We start from the raw sequence: 12,852 nt of genomic DNA, 5'->3' as shown, positions 1-12,852 counted from the left end.
GCTTTATATACACAGGCCACACCAATAAGGATCCCCATGTTACCAATAGGTGTATTAAGAGGAAATCACACCTGTCATTCGTTCATTAAACAAAACTCGGTCTCATTTTCGACTGAAGTACGCAGTGAGGTTGGGCGTGTTTACGTAGAAGGACTCGTAGCTTAGTGATTGATATTAACTAATTATGATGCGGGAAAGTAGTATAAAAGTCCCAGGAAGATGGCCTCCTCCTCCTCCCATAGTAATTACCTTCACAACAATTTGTTAATCCTTCCCGGCCACCTGCCCGGGTGTGTCATCTCTCGCAGTGGCCATATATCAAGCCGTATATCTATCTCGGTGGCTGTCACGTGTCACTCCCTCGTCCCAGGTTGCTGTCTTTTCTTTCTGCTTCACCCCTCACTCTGTGGGAAGCTTTTCGTTCAGTCAACAAAGATAGTTTCTTCATCTCGCACGCAACACTTGTGACGCGACGTAACTCACGCGACTCGTTTCTTCGTAACCATAGACTTTTCCTGCGGTGAGTGCTACGCTGTAGTTCTTCCTCGTGGTAAAACCTCGTTCTCATATTCAAAAGTAAGTCTCTCTCTCTCTCTCTCTCTCTCTCTCTCTCTCTCTCTCTCTCTCTCTCTCTCTCTCTCTCTCTCAGACAGGAGAGCCACGCCAAGAACACCAGCGTGACAGTTGCCCTATTATGCAGGAACGACATTCATTTTGCGCTTCGGGCGTTAGGCTCTACATACATACACACCGTCCGTGCAACACTCCTGTGGTTTGAGGTGAACAAGGCAGAAACCGGAGGTCTGTGGGTTTAGCATGTAATATTATATCCTTCAGGTGTGAGTTGCCTCTGTATTTTTACCCAAAAAATAACTTCACTGGTGCTGAGATCTGCTCCACTCGACACCTGAAATCATGTTCCATCGTTGCAGTGGGTCTGTGAAAGCCGTGACTGTACCCATCATAGGTGAATGTCCAGGTTTGGAGAACAGTTTAGATGGCTTGTTCATTTCTATTGATGTTATTTTCTGTTTGTCCCAGGAACTACCTCTGTGAGGCTACTGCCATAAAGATTTATGGAATAGGTGGAAATCATCTAAATTTTCCACTGCAAAACGAATAGAATCAATGTGTGTTTGATAGTAATGCATTTAATACATAAGATTTTATATTACTGTTGATTGAAGATGTCTTGACAGGAAACACTGAAGATCTACATTCTTTGAGTAAAACTGAAGTTCCAAAACTTGGCAGTACGTTTCATCAAAATCTACCGTTATCTAAATCCAAGATGATCGAAATTAGATGATTGCTGCAGTTATCTGCCGAAAAGTGTGTGTGTGTGTGTGTGTGTGTGTGTGTTACCGTGCGAAAATTCACCTTTGGCAAGACTTGAAGTGGGAACATTTCTCCAGAAGAATCTACATTTCCCTGCAAATGGAAGTAGCGCAGCCTTGGGCCGCTGGAGCCGTCAGAAAAACGTCATATATATATATATATATATATATATATATATATATATATATATATATATATATATATATATATATATATATATATATATATATGGTTGTTTAATTTGTTTATGGATGGGGTTGTTAGGGAGGTAAATGCAAGAGTTTTGGAAAGAGGGGCAAGTATGAAGTCTGTTGGGGATGAGAGAGCTTGGGAAGTGAGTCAGTTGATGTTCGCTGATGATACACCGCTGGTGGCTGATTCATGTGAGAAACTGCAGAAGCTGGTGACTGAGTTTGGTAAAGTGTGTGGAAGAAGAAAGTTAAGAGTAAATGTGAATAAGAGCAAGGTTATTAGGTACAGTAGGGTTGAGGGTCAAGTCAATTGGGAGGTAAGTTTGAATGGAGAAAAACTGGAAGTAAAGTGTTTTAGATATCTGGGAGTGGATCTGGCAGCGGATGGAACTATGGAAGCGGAAGTGGATCATAGGGTGGGGGAGGGGGCGAAAATCCTGGGAGCCTTGAAGAATGTGTGGAAGTCGAGAACATTATCTCGGAAAGCAAAAATGGGTATGTTTGAAGGAATAGTGGTTCCAACAATGTTGTATGGTTGCGAGGCGTGGGCTATGGATAGAGTTGTGCGCAGGAGGATGGATGTGCTGGAAATGAGATGTTTGAGGACAATGTGTGGTGTGAGGTGGTTTGATCGAGTAAGTAATGTAAGGGTAAGAGAGACGTGTGGAAATAAAAAGAGAGTGGTTGAGAGAGCAGAAGAGGGTGTTTTGAAATGGTTTGGGCACATGGAGAGAATGAGAGAGGAAAGATTGACCAAGAGGATATATATGTCGGAGGTGGAGGGAACGAGGAGAAGTGGGAGACCAAATTGGAGGTGGAAAGATGGAGTGAAAAAGATTTTGTGTGATCGGGGCCTGAACATGCAGGAGGGTGAAAGGAGGGCAAGGAAAAGAGTGAATTGGATCGATGTGGTATACCGGGGTTGACGTGCTGTCAGTGGATTGAATCAGGGCATGTGAAGCGTCTGGGGTAAACCATGGAAAGCTGTGTAGGTATGTATATTTGCGTGTGTGGACGTATGTATATACATGTGTATGGGGGTGGGTTGGGCCATTTTTTTCGTCTGTTTCCTTGCGCTACCTCGCAAACGCGGGAGACAGCGACAAAGCAATATATATATATATATATATATATATATATATATATATATATATATATATATATATATATATATATATGCTGTATAGACGAGGCGGTGACCAGGTCATCATAGAATAGGAAAATGAGTGAAGAGTAAATTTCCTGAATGTTTATAGAAAAGGTAGGGAATGACTGTAAAGAAAAAGGTAAGAACTCTGAACATGGCATAGTAACTGTTGGTGTAGGCCTCGTCCTCCACCGTTCTGAAGTGTCATGTTTTCTCCCACAAGTTGGCTAAGTCTTTTCTAGTGAATTTGTTTTAAGGCATATAATTAAATGCGTTACGAAGAACTTCAAGTGCGTTAAAATGTTACGAATGTGAGAACTTCTAAGTTGACTGGGATTATGTTAATATATGATTGTGTTAAATGTTTACCAAAATGCAACATTAAAGTGAACTTTTGTTTTAAGTCAGATGTGATTAGGTTAAAAAACGAATTTGTTAAATGTTTACTAAAGTGCAACGTTAAAGAGAACTTTTGTTATAAAGTTAAACGTGATTATGTTAAAACATGATATTGTGAAATATTTACCCAAGTGCACAAAACAATAATTTAGATACCCAGAAGGTTTTGTAATTTCTGTTTACTGGTAAAAGGTATTTTTATCTGGAATATGTTTGTATATCAACACTACTAGGACAAGGAGACAAAATATATTTAAATAGGCTGTAATGAGATTAGGCTAATCAAAGACTAAGGTGTCATAAAATACGACGAATCAAAACGAGGATGTAATAAGTATTAATTAGGCTGTTATAAGTTGCGATGAATCAAGACCTAGTCTGTATTAGAGTGCGACCAATCAACAACTAGTCTGTAATACGCTTGGGCGAGCCAGTAACTAGGCTATAGTTCGGTGGGACGAATCAGCAATTTGAATGTGATGAGATGCAACGACAAACTGAACTAGGATATCACGACCCAACTGAGCTAGGATATCGTAGTAAAAAAGGTGCTAAGAATCAACAAAACTTGAGTGTGGTGCAACGGTACATTAGTAAAAGAGAACCCTTTGCCATCACACATAATCCAGTTAGAAATGCATTAATGCAGGATTTATCAGGATACAGATAAGAGGTTTTCCCTGACACTGAGGGACACGGACTCTGGACAGGATTAACACCTCGGGGAGATAAAAGATGGTGAGCCAGACAAGTGCCAGTGACCCTGGTCTTGCAGGTGTGTGACCCCGGCTGACCTGCCATCAGGTGGTTAATGGCTAGCAGACGGACGTTCAGGTGTGGCAGCTTGGCTGGGTGGAACTCCTATTCTCACGCTGTCCATATATATATATATATATATATATATATATATATATATATATATATATATATATATATATATTATCCCTTGGGATAGGGGAGAAAGAATACTTCCCACGTATTCCCTGCGTGTCGTAGAAGGCGGCTAAAAGGGGAGGGAGCGGGGGGGGGGGGGGGGGTGGAAATCCTCCCCTCTCATTATTTTTTTTTTAATTTTCCAAAAGAAGGAACAGAGAAGGGGGCCAGGTGAGGATATTCCCTCAAAGGCCCAGTTCTCTGTTCTTAACGCTACCTCGCTAACGCGGGAAATGGCGAATAGTTTGAAAGATATATATATATATATATATATATATATATATATATATATATATATATATATATATATATATATATATATATATACTCAGTCCCACAGCGAAAAGAAAATAGATTTACTGTCTCATGTATTATTTAGCCAGCCTTATGTCCCTTAAGATAGAGGTTCGAAACCTTTGTCCCAGTAAGAAGAGAATATAACGTTTATTCTCATTCAAAACAGATTTCTCTCCATTTCGAGCAGGATTGGAAATTTTGTTCCATTTAGAACAAGATTGGGATTTTTTCTTATTTAGAACAAAGGACTTGAAGTTTTTCCCATTTATAACAGGATTTGAAATGTCCGATTACGTTAGAGGGTCTGTATTTTTTCTTGGAATAAAGGCTTGGAACCTTCGTTTCACTTAAAGTAGAAGATTCTATACTTATCCATTCTCTATGGAGGATTATAGCTTTGATTTCACTTAGAAGATAAGTGCCTTTGTCCCATTCAGAAAAGATGAACGGCACCATCCTATTTCGAGCATTGGAACCTTTATCCTATCTTGAACAGAGGATCGGGGCAATTATCACTTTCAGAACGAAGGGTCCGAGTATTCATCCCATGTTTTAGACAGGAACGTGACATCTATTCCATTTAGGATTCACGATCGAAGCCTTTGTCCCGTATTGAAGAGAGGATTAAAGACTCTCCCATTTAGAATAGTGGTTCAAAACTTATGTCTCCTTTATAGCAGAGATTCGAAACTTAAGACCCTTATATGAAAGTGGATCAAAACATTTGTACCACGTATGATAGGTTGGATCCTCAGCTGATCCTCCATGAGCGTTAACTGTTTATGTGCAGGTGATCAGATGTACACATGCTGGGAACAGATGCTGACCCATGATAAGGCTCGACACCTGCGCGAACGGCCGATGTTTACCACCGCCTCCCGTCCCTCATAGTTTTCCGGAAACGCTGAAATCTGATGCCATACCCGTCATGCGAACTGTGACCTATGAATACTGCGAAAGAAAGTGCTTAAGGAATGTACCTTAAGGAAACAATGGAACATTGACGGATATAGATATATGAATTATGTAGATGTATCACATGAATACTATGATGGTATTAAGAAACTGCATAAGTCTTAGCTAGGCTAAGGCATATGTAATGCATCATGAATATGTATATGTACAAAAGGTGAGTAAAGATATCGAACAAATGTATTTGATTGTTTATGTAATGATTTTTCATGTTTTCCTATCCATTTTTCTCTTAGGTAATTTCACACGAAGGGCCAGAAGAACCCTCCCAGTTTGCACTTCAGAGGTTATAAGCACAACATGCAAAACTGCGGCCATTAGATCGTACATTGTAGCCCAATTCAGCAAGTGAAATTGTATATGCTAGAAGCACTTGGTTTTAGTCCATTTTAGTGATACGAGAGAAATGGAGATTATTGGAAACATTAAGTGTTAAGGAGCTGTAAAAATTATATTATATATATATATATAACAATGTGAGGACAAGACGTTAATACTAAATGTGTAGTATCATTTATTCATGTCATACCTCGTTCAAATTCATCCTTTCTATAATTCTCTCTCTCTCTCTCTCTCTCTCCCATTCCTTCGCAAACATATATATACAAACATGAATAAAAACATGTACATACTACCAGAAAAAATGCTGAGTTGCATGGGTAAGTCTGAGGCTGTTTCATGGAAGATGAAAAGATACAGAGAAATATCAGTCAGACATAGCAAAAATTTAAGTTCGAAAAATATTATGTAAATAAGAACATTCATAATAGATTAATGGATTAAGACAAGTTAGGAAATGGTGATGTATAAGATAGGGTCCCACGAATGTAGAACACCCGTGGACCGTGTTTTATAAAAGGTTAATTATACACACACACACACACACACACACATCGACAGTATAAAGATTTCCTCTACCATCATCATTGTTAGCAGCTTTCTTGATTTTAGCACAGCCTAGAAATGTGCAGGACAACTGTGATGCGCTGCAGATGTACGTACATACTTGTAAAGACAGGTTTGAAGTAACTTGCAGGTCCCGCAGGTGTTTTGAACTGCTGTTGTCCCTGATCTGTAAATAAAAAAAAAAGATTTTCTTTTTTGAACATGTTTGATGGCATAAACATGAAAGAACTAAGGAGCGTTACGATATACGGAGACTTTTAAGAGCTTATCTGTGGTCGGATACATAGTTAATATGATATAATGAAGACACGTTTCTGATGGGAGGCCTAGTTATGATTATTATCTTGTAAGAGACAAATTAAAGAAAGCTATATGCAAAGTGGATTTCAAGGATATAACTTGTCATCTTTGGAGGACTCAATACCATGATTGCATGTGCTGCTGGACTCTGCCTGCATGAGGTTGCGCGACTAGTGAGAAGTCATCCTTTGCGAGAATGTATCATTGGAAGGGCAAAATTTCGTTCAAGAACTCACTACTGGAAGTAGCGTAGTATTAAGCAGCTGGAGCCTCTGTAAAGAGGTCATGGGTAACACCAGGACTCTAAGAATGATTTGGGGTAATTAATGAATACAAAAGATATTGTATGAATACAAAAGATATTGTATTCCAATCTAAAGCATATTTTGCGTATGATAATAATGATGATAATCATATTAATAAAAGCCCTTTACACACAATGTAAAGTACGTTCAAAAGTCTGAGTGTTTGGTCTGCTTGTTTTTCTTGCCAGTTGATACTTGCCCGTTCATAAATTTTCCCAACTCTCCAACCTATATATAAACCTCTTCATGTCCGGACAGCCTTCTACGCTCAGGAGCTAATATGCGTTTCCTGGAATCTTAAAATGCTGTATTACATCGCTATTTAAAGGTGAGAAATCCAGTGCTTTTTAATAGCTAAGTTCTGACAATGTTTCCACTGACCATTCTTGGTTTGAAAGTCTTTGCGTGATATGATAATTTGCATTGGTTTTTGATGATACGTCACTTCAGAATAGTGCACTACTATAATGTAACAAGATACCACATTTAAAAAGAATCTCTGAAGATATTTGGTTTATGAATTGGAATTCAAATGCCTCATGTTAAATCAGCTTAAGGATTTTCAGTACCTCACCGAATATAATGTTCATGAAGCGATTACAGTCTATAATTAACTCACCAGTTGTAGGCCTCTTATTTCATTCGATAACAAGTTAAAATGAACCTATTTCGAGCACTTACTGTGTTCGTGTACATTACAGGAGACTTGTGAAGACAATCAGCTCACGAACTACATTTGTACCCTTCTTGCTACACTCGAATACAGAAGTCTATTTAAGTAGCATTTATGGGACTATTCAATCCACTAAAAACTTCATTTCACGCTAATGACCACTTTAAAATGTGTTTAATCGAGTAATTAAGACCAACAGCTTATAAACAGCAGACCCAACTCCCTCGATACTATTAGTCGCATTATTATAATCACTATTGATATTATTGGTATTATTCGAATAATTGATCTTGAAAACAAGAGGCCTTAAACAGACCTGTGTCTTCCTGTACAATGGCTAACTTTTTTATGTGAAATCCAACTACATAGTGCAAGAATTCCTTCCCTCTGCGTGTATTATCATTTCCTTTATATATATATATATATATATATATATATATATATATCCCTGGGGATAGGGGATTAAGAGTACTTCCCACGTATTCCCTGCGTGTCGTAGAAGGCGACTAAAAGGGGAGGGAGCGGGGGGCTGGAAATCCTCCCCTCTCGGTTTTTTTTTTTAATTTTCCAAAAGAAGGAACAGAGAATTGGGCCAGGTGAGGGTATTCCCTCAAAGGCCCAGTCCTCTGTTCTTAACGCTACCTCGCTAATGCGGGAAATGGCGAATAGTTTGAAAGAAAAAAGAAATATATATATATATATATATATATATATATATATATATATATATATATATATATATATATATATATATAAGTAAAGAATAAGGTTCTTACTTATTGCAGAGTCAGGGGGGGGGGGGCATATCCTGTTTAAGTAAGGTTATTTCTATTACAAGTGTCTCCCGTTATCTTTATCACTGGGTGACGTCACAGTTGTTCACGTCGGAGGGGTGGCGGGCCGGAGTTTGGCGCCTCACGTGTGTCATCCTCCCGCCTCAGCTGATTGGCCGTGTACACTGGAGTGTTGCTCGCCTGTCGGTGAGTACACATTTATTTTATTCCCACAGTCCATCGTGCATTAAATGTATTATCATGAGACAGGATCGTTTTGTAACCGGATCTTGTTTCCCCTGGCATAATTTTTCCCTGGAAGCTATAATATAAACGACCAATAAAATACCGGCGGGTAATGACAACGTGCTTGCCACATGTGAGGTCGAGTGAGGATAAACAGTTGTACAGATAACGAGGGTTTCCTGCTCTTGTACAGAAACATATAGGATATGCATTCGTTTGGGAAGATGAAACACAAGTGGGGCTCGAAGGAGATCCCATGTATATGTCGTGAACATTGCTGTATTCACTAAAACTGTTATAAACAATATTTAAGTAAACGAGTATTTTAACGAGTGATGGGTTGGGGGGAGAGCCTTCTGCTTTACTATCTTGTTTACATATCAATAGATAGGGAATCTAGGTTGTACTACCCACTAGCAGATGACCATATCATAGACCTTCACATCTTTTGATTATCACTTCCAGCAGATAACCTCGTCTTAGACCATTAGGTCTTCTGGTCTGTGGCTTTTTCGAAATATTGTCTTTCAACAGAACTTTATAGATGACCATGTCTTCCTTTCTCTGGCTCTCTCATAAAACTGCCCTCCAGCAGATAACCTCGTCATAAATCTTTAGGTCTCTTCTGTTATTTGGGTTTCTCATATACTCTTCTCCAGCAGATAATTTGATCATAGACCATCAGGTCTCCTCCAGCAGATAATTTGATCATAGACCATCAGGTCTTCTCCAGCAGATAATTTGATCATAGACCATCAGGTCTTCTTTTATGTGGCTTTCCCATGTACTTTCCTCCAGTAGATAGCACCGTTATAGACCATCAGGTCTTCTGTTGTCTAGCTTTCCCATGTACTGTCTTCCAGCAGATAACCTCATTATAGATCATTAGGTCTTCTGTTACCTGGCTTTCCAGTGTACAATGTAAAGCTCAGTAATTCCTCAATGCTTTATCATAGACAGTGATTAATTTGATTTTGCTTGAATAGAATACAGATGTCTGTTATTTAGTAAATAGTGAGGGGGAGTATGTAATACACAGTCTTCACTGTTTGATTTTATCTTTATTTTGGACAACTTGATTTGTGGATAGTTATAAGTTAAACTCCACATTGTTATTGTGTTTGGGTGGTGATTGATTTTTGTTTGGTGCTAGTTTGATATTTGTGGAATACATTGGTAGTTGTAGAGCCTGATTTTGAGGAATATACTTAAGAATGACATTGAATTAGGCAACAGTAGTATATCAGAGAAAATGTGGGATTATTAAAAGTATAAGTAGGTAATACACATGAATAAAATCTACAGAACCTCTGAGAACCTCACTTAACCCAAGCAGTCAAAAGTTAGACTAGTTTTCAAAATACTAGTCGAAATATACCAGTCATACCCATGATTGATATCTGTACACATGGTGTCAGATGTCAACAGACACATAGTACAAAACTGATTAGCCAAGGAATCTCCAACAGGAGACACACATTTCTACTATTTTGGCCACTAGGTTAAGTAAGGTGTTTATGAATTTTTTATTTCTTTTTGCAAGTGTATCACCAATGTGTGTTTTTCCTGATACAACACTCTTATTGCAGAATCAAATGTTAGATAAAATTTAATGCTACAGATCATTCTCTGCATTTATTGTTGTATTTAAACTTTACATTCACATTGCAGAGCACAGTCACTTCATATATAAAACTAACAGTAATGAGCTTAGCTAGACTTTTACCTTCGTGGATTTTTCAACTCGTCCTCCAGAGAAAAGTTGCTGTTATTAGGATTCTAATTTATATTCTTTTAAGAAAAGGAATTTTATTGTACTGTTCAAAATATGCTAAGGTAGGATTGCTTGGACTTTGTTATTTTAAACAAACCCAGCCCAAATTTTAACCTAAGCTAACCAAACCCAACCTTGCCCAACTTAATCAATTTTTACCTGGCTTCTGTTTAACTTCCCTTGAACTGTAGTGCTATGGTGATGAAATCTATTTTCTACTTCCCTTGTGTTGCAGTACTATGGTGATGAAATCCTTTTTTCTTTTTTTTTTACCCAATTTTTTACATTTGTAATGTATAGAAATTATCATTCTTGCAAAATTGTAAGTAATTTTTGTCCGTGAGACCTCTCTGTATCTAAATCAGTTATCCAGTTATCTCATTTCCATAATAAGAGGAGTAGTGTAAGCCTCATTTTTATCTTGTATGTGTAGAAAAATCAGTTTTGCACATCAGATTTTTACAAGAAAAGGGGCTTATTTTCCAATGAATTTTTTTTCTAGAAATCAAACTTTTGATAAGGTGTATACGAAAGGATTTTTTCTACAAATGAAAAAGCTGGGTAATATATATATATATATATATATATATATATATATATATATATATATATATATATATATATATATGTATTGTTGCAACCTTGCAAGCCACCATTTTACACAATCTTTGATGAATTTTAATCCTTCATTAAACACCCCATGTAGTACATACTTTTTCAGCATGTAATATTTCACTGGCGAATTGCTGTACATATTGTCATTCATTGTCATGGTAACTAATTTATCCTTCCTAATGCATTTTCTAAATAATTTTATTACTTCATGCATACTACTTTTTTTGGCCATACCTCAACCTTTTGGCCAGTAATCTTTCATCTTCCCATGATTGTTGTATTCTGTATATTGTTTACATCATTAGTCAGTCATAGCTTTTGTTACCTCAGTAGAAGATGGGGGCTTCCAGTAAGGAGGGGAAGGTAAAGCAGTGACATAGGGTCGATATGATTCAAACCATATCAGTTGGGCTTCATATTATGAGTGCCTAATGTGGGTAGGGGTGTATCTAATGGGCTAATAAAACATAACCTAATGAGTATCTCAGTTTGCACAAAAAGAAATAGAATGCCTTTTTCAAGTCACAATTTTTTTATTTTTTGAAATATGATGGCAAGGACATCATGAATAGTGATAAGAATATATGAGATTAACTGAGCATGATTTGAATACTTTCTTTGCCTTTGACAATAAGTGAAATCAGTAGTAGGGAGGTGATAAATGTTTTCGTAGATGATCTGTTTCAGGCCCACAACAAGTGGTGTGGTTGCTGTGACTTTGATTGGATCACTAGTTGTAACAATCAAATGTCTTTTTTTTTTTTTAAGATTCTAAAAAAATTTTATAAGTTGCATAGCCAATGAATTAAATTGGTTTTAAGGACACAGCTCTATTTCGTTGATGTATTCATGAAGACATACATAAACCATGGCCAACTTCATGACCTGTCATCCCACCCAGTGGACATGGCTAGCTTCCTGGGTGCTGTGGGAGCACCATATAAGGGATGCTGGGGAAGGAAAGTAAATTATCTTAAAATGATGTCAAAAGTTTGTTTTGTTTAGAATTAATTCGAACATTGATATAAGAGTACAGCCATTTATTTTTTTTTTTACATAGGGTAGGTTAACAAGGTTTTTTATGTTTTTTTCTAATTATTTTGATGTTGAATAAGTAAAAAGGTATTCCCAATTTTTTTTTTTTTTTTTTTGCTTTGTCGCTGTCTCCCGCGTTTGCGAGGTAGCGCAAGGAAACAGACGAAAGAAATGGCCCAACCCACCTCCATACACATGTATATACATACATCCACACACGCAAAATATACATACCTACACAGCTTTCCATGGTTTACCCCAGACGCTTCACATGCCCCGATTCAATCCACTGACAGCACGTCAACCCCGGTATACCACATCGCTCCAATTCACTCTATTCCTTGCCCTCCTTTCACCCTCCTGCATGTTCAGGCCCCGATCACACAAAATCTTTTTCACTCCATCTTTCCACCTCCAATTTGGTCTCCCTCTTCTCCTCGTTCCCTCCACCTCCGACACATATATCCTCTTGGTCAATCTTTCCTCACTCATTCTCTCCATGTGCCCAAACCATTTCAAAACACCCTCTTCTGCTCTCTCAACCACGCTCTTTTTATTTCCACACATCTCTCTTACCCTTACGTTACTTACTCGATCAAACCACCTCACACCACACATTGTCCTCAAACATCTCATTTCCAGCACATCCATCCTCCTGCGCACAACTCTATCCATAGCCCACGCCTCGCAACCATACAACATTGTTGGAACCACTATTCCTTCAAACATACCCATTTTTGCTTTCCGAGATAATGTTCTCGACTTCCACACATTCTTCAATGCTCCCAGGATTTTCGCCCCCTCCCCCACCCTATGATCCACTTCCGCTTCCATGGTTCCATCCGCTGCCAGATCCACTCCCAGATATCTAAAACACTTCACTTCCTCCAGTTTTTCTCCATTCAAACTCACCTCCAAATTGACTTGACCCTCAACCCTACTGTACCT

At 38.1% G+C, this 12,852-nt stretch overlaps 1 long non-coding RNA gene across 1 annotated transcript in view; it reads left to right on the top strand.

Moving 5' to 3' along the window:
- Positions 1–8,356: 8,356 nt before the first annotated feature.
- LOC139746736 (uncharacterized) overlaps positions 8,357–12,852 on the top strand; it is an 814,741-nt gene continuing 810,245 nt past the window's right edge. The window contains exon 1 of the long non-coding RNA XR_011712212.1: positions 8,357–8,441. This is a non-coding gene — a long non-coding RNA (uncharacterized lncRNA). The remainder of the gene's footprint in view (positions 8,442–12,852) is intronic.

Source organism: Panulirus ornatus, chromosome 5, assembly GCF_036320965.1.
Source record: "Panulirus ornatus isolate Po-2019 chromosome 5, ASM3632096v1, whole genome shotgun sequence".
Classification (NCBI taxonomy): domain Eukaryota; kingdom Metazoa; phylum Arthropoda; class Malacostraca; order Decapoda; family Palinuridae; genus Panulirus; species Panulirus ornatus.
Note: the sequence above shows the minus strand (reverse complement) of the source record. Positions and strands in the feature narration are given on the sequence as shown.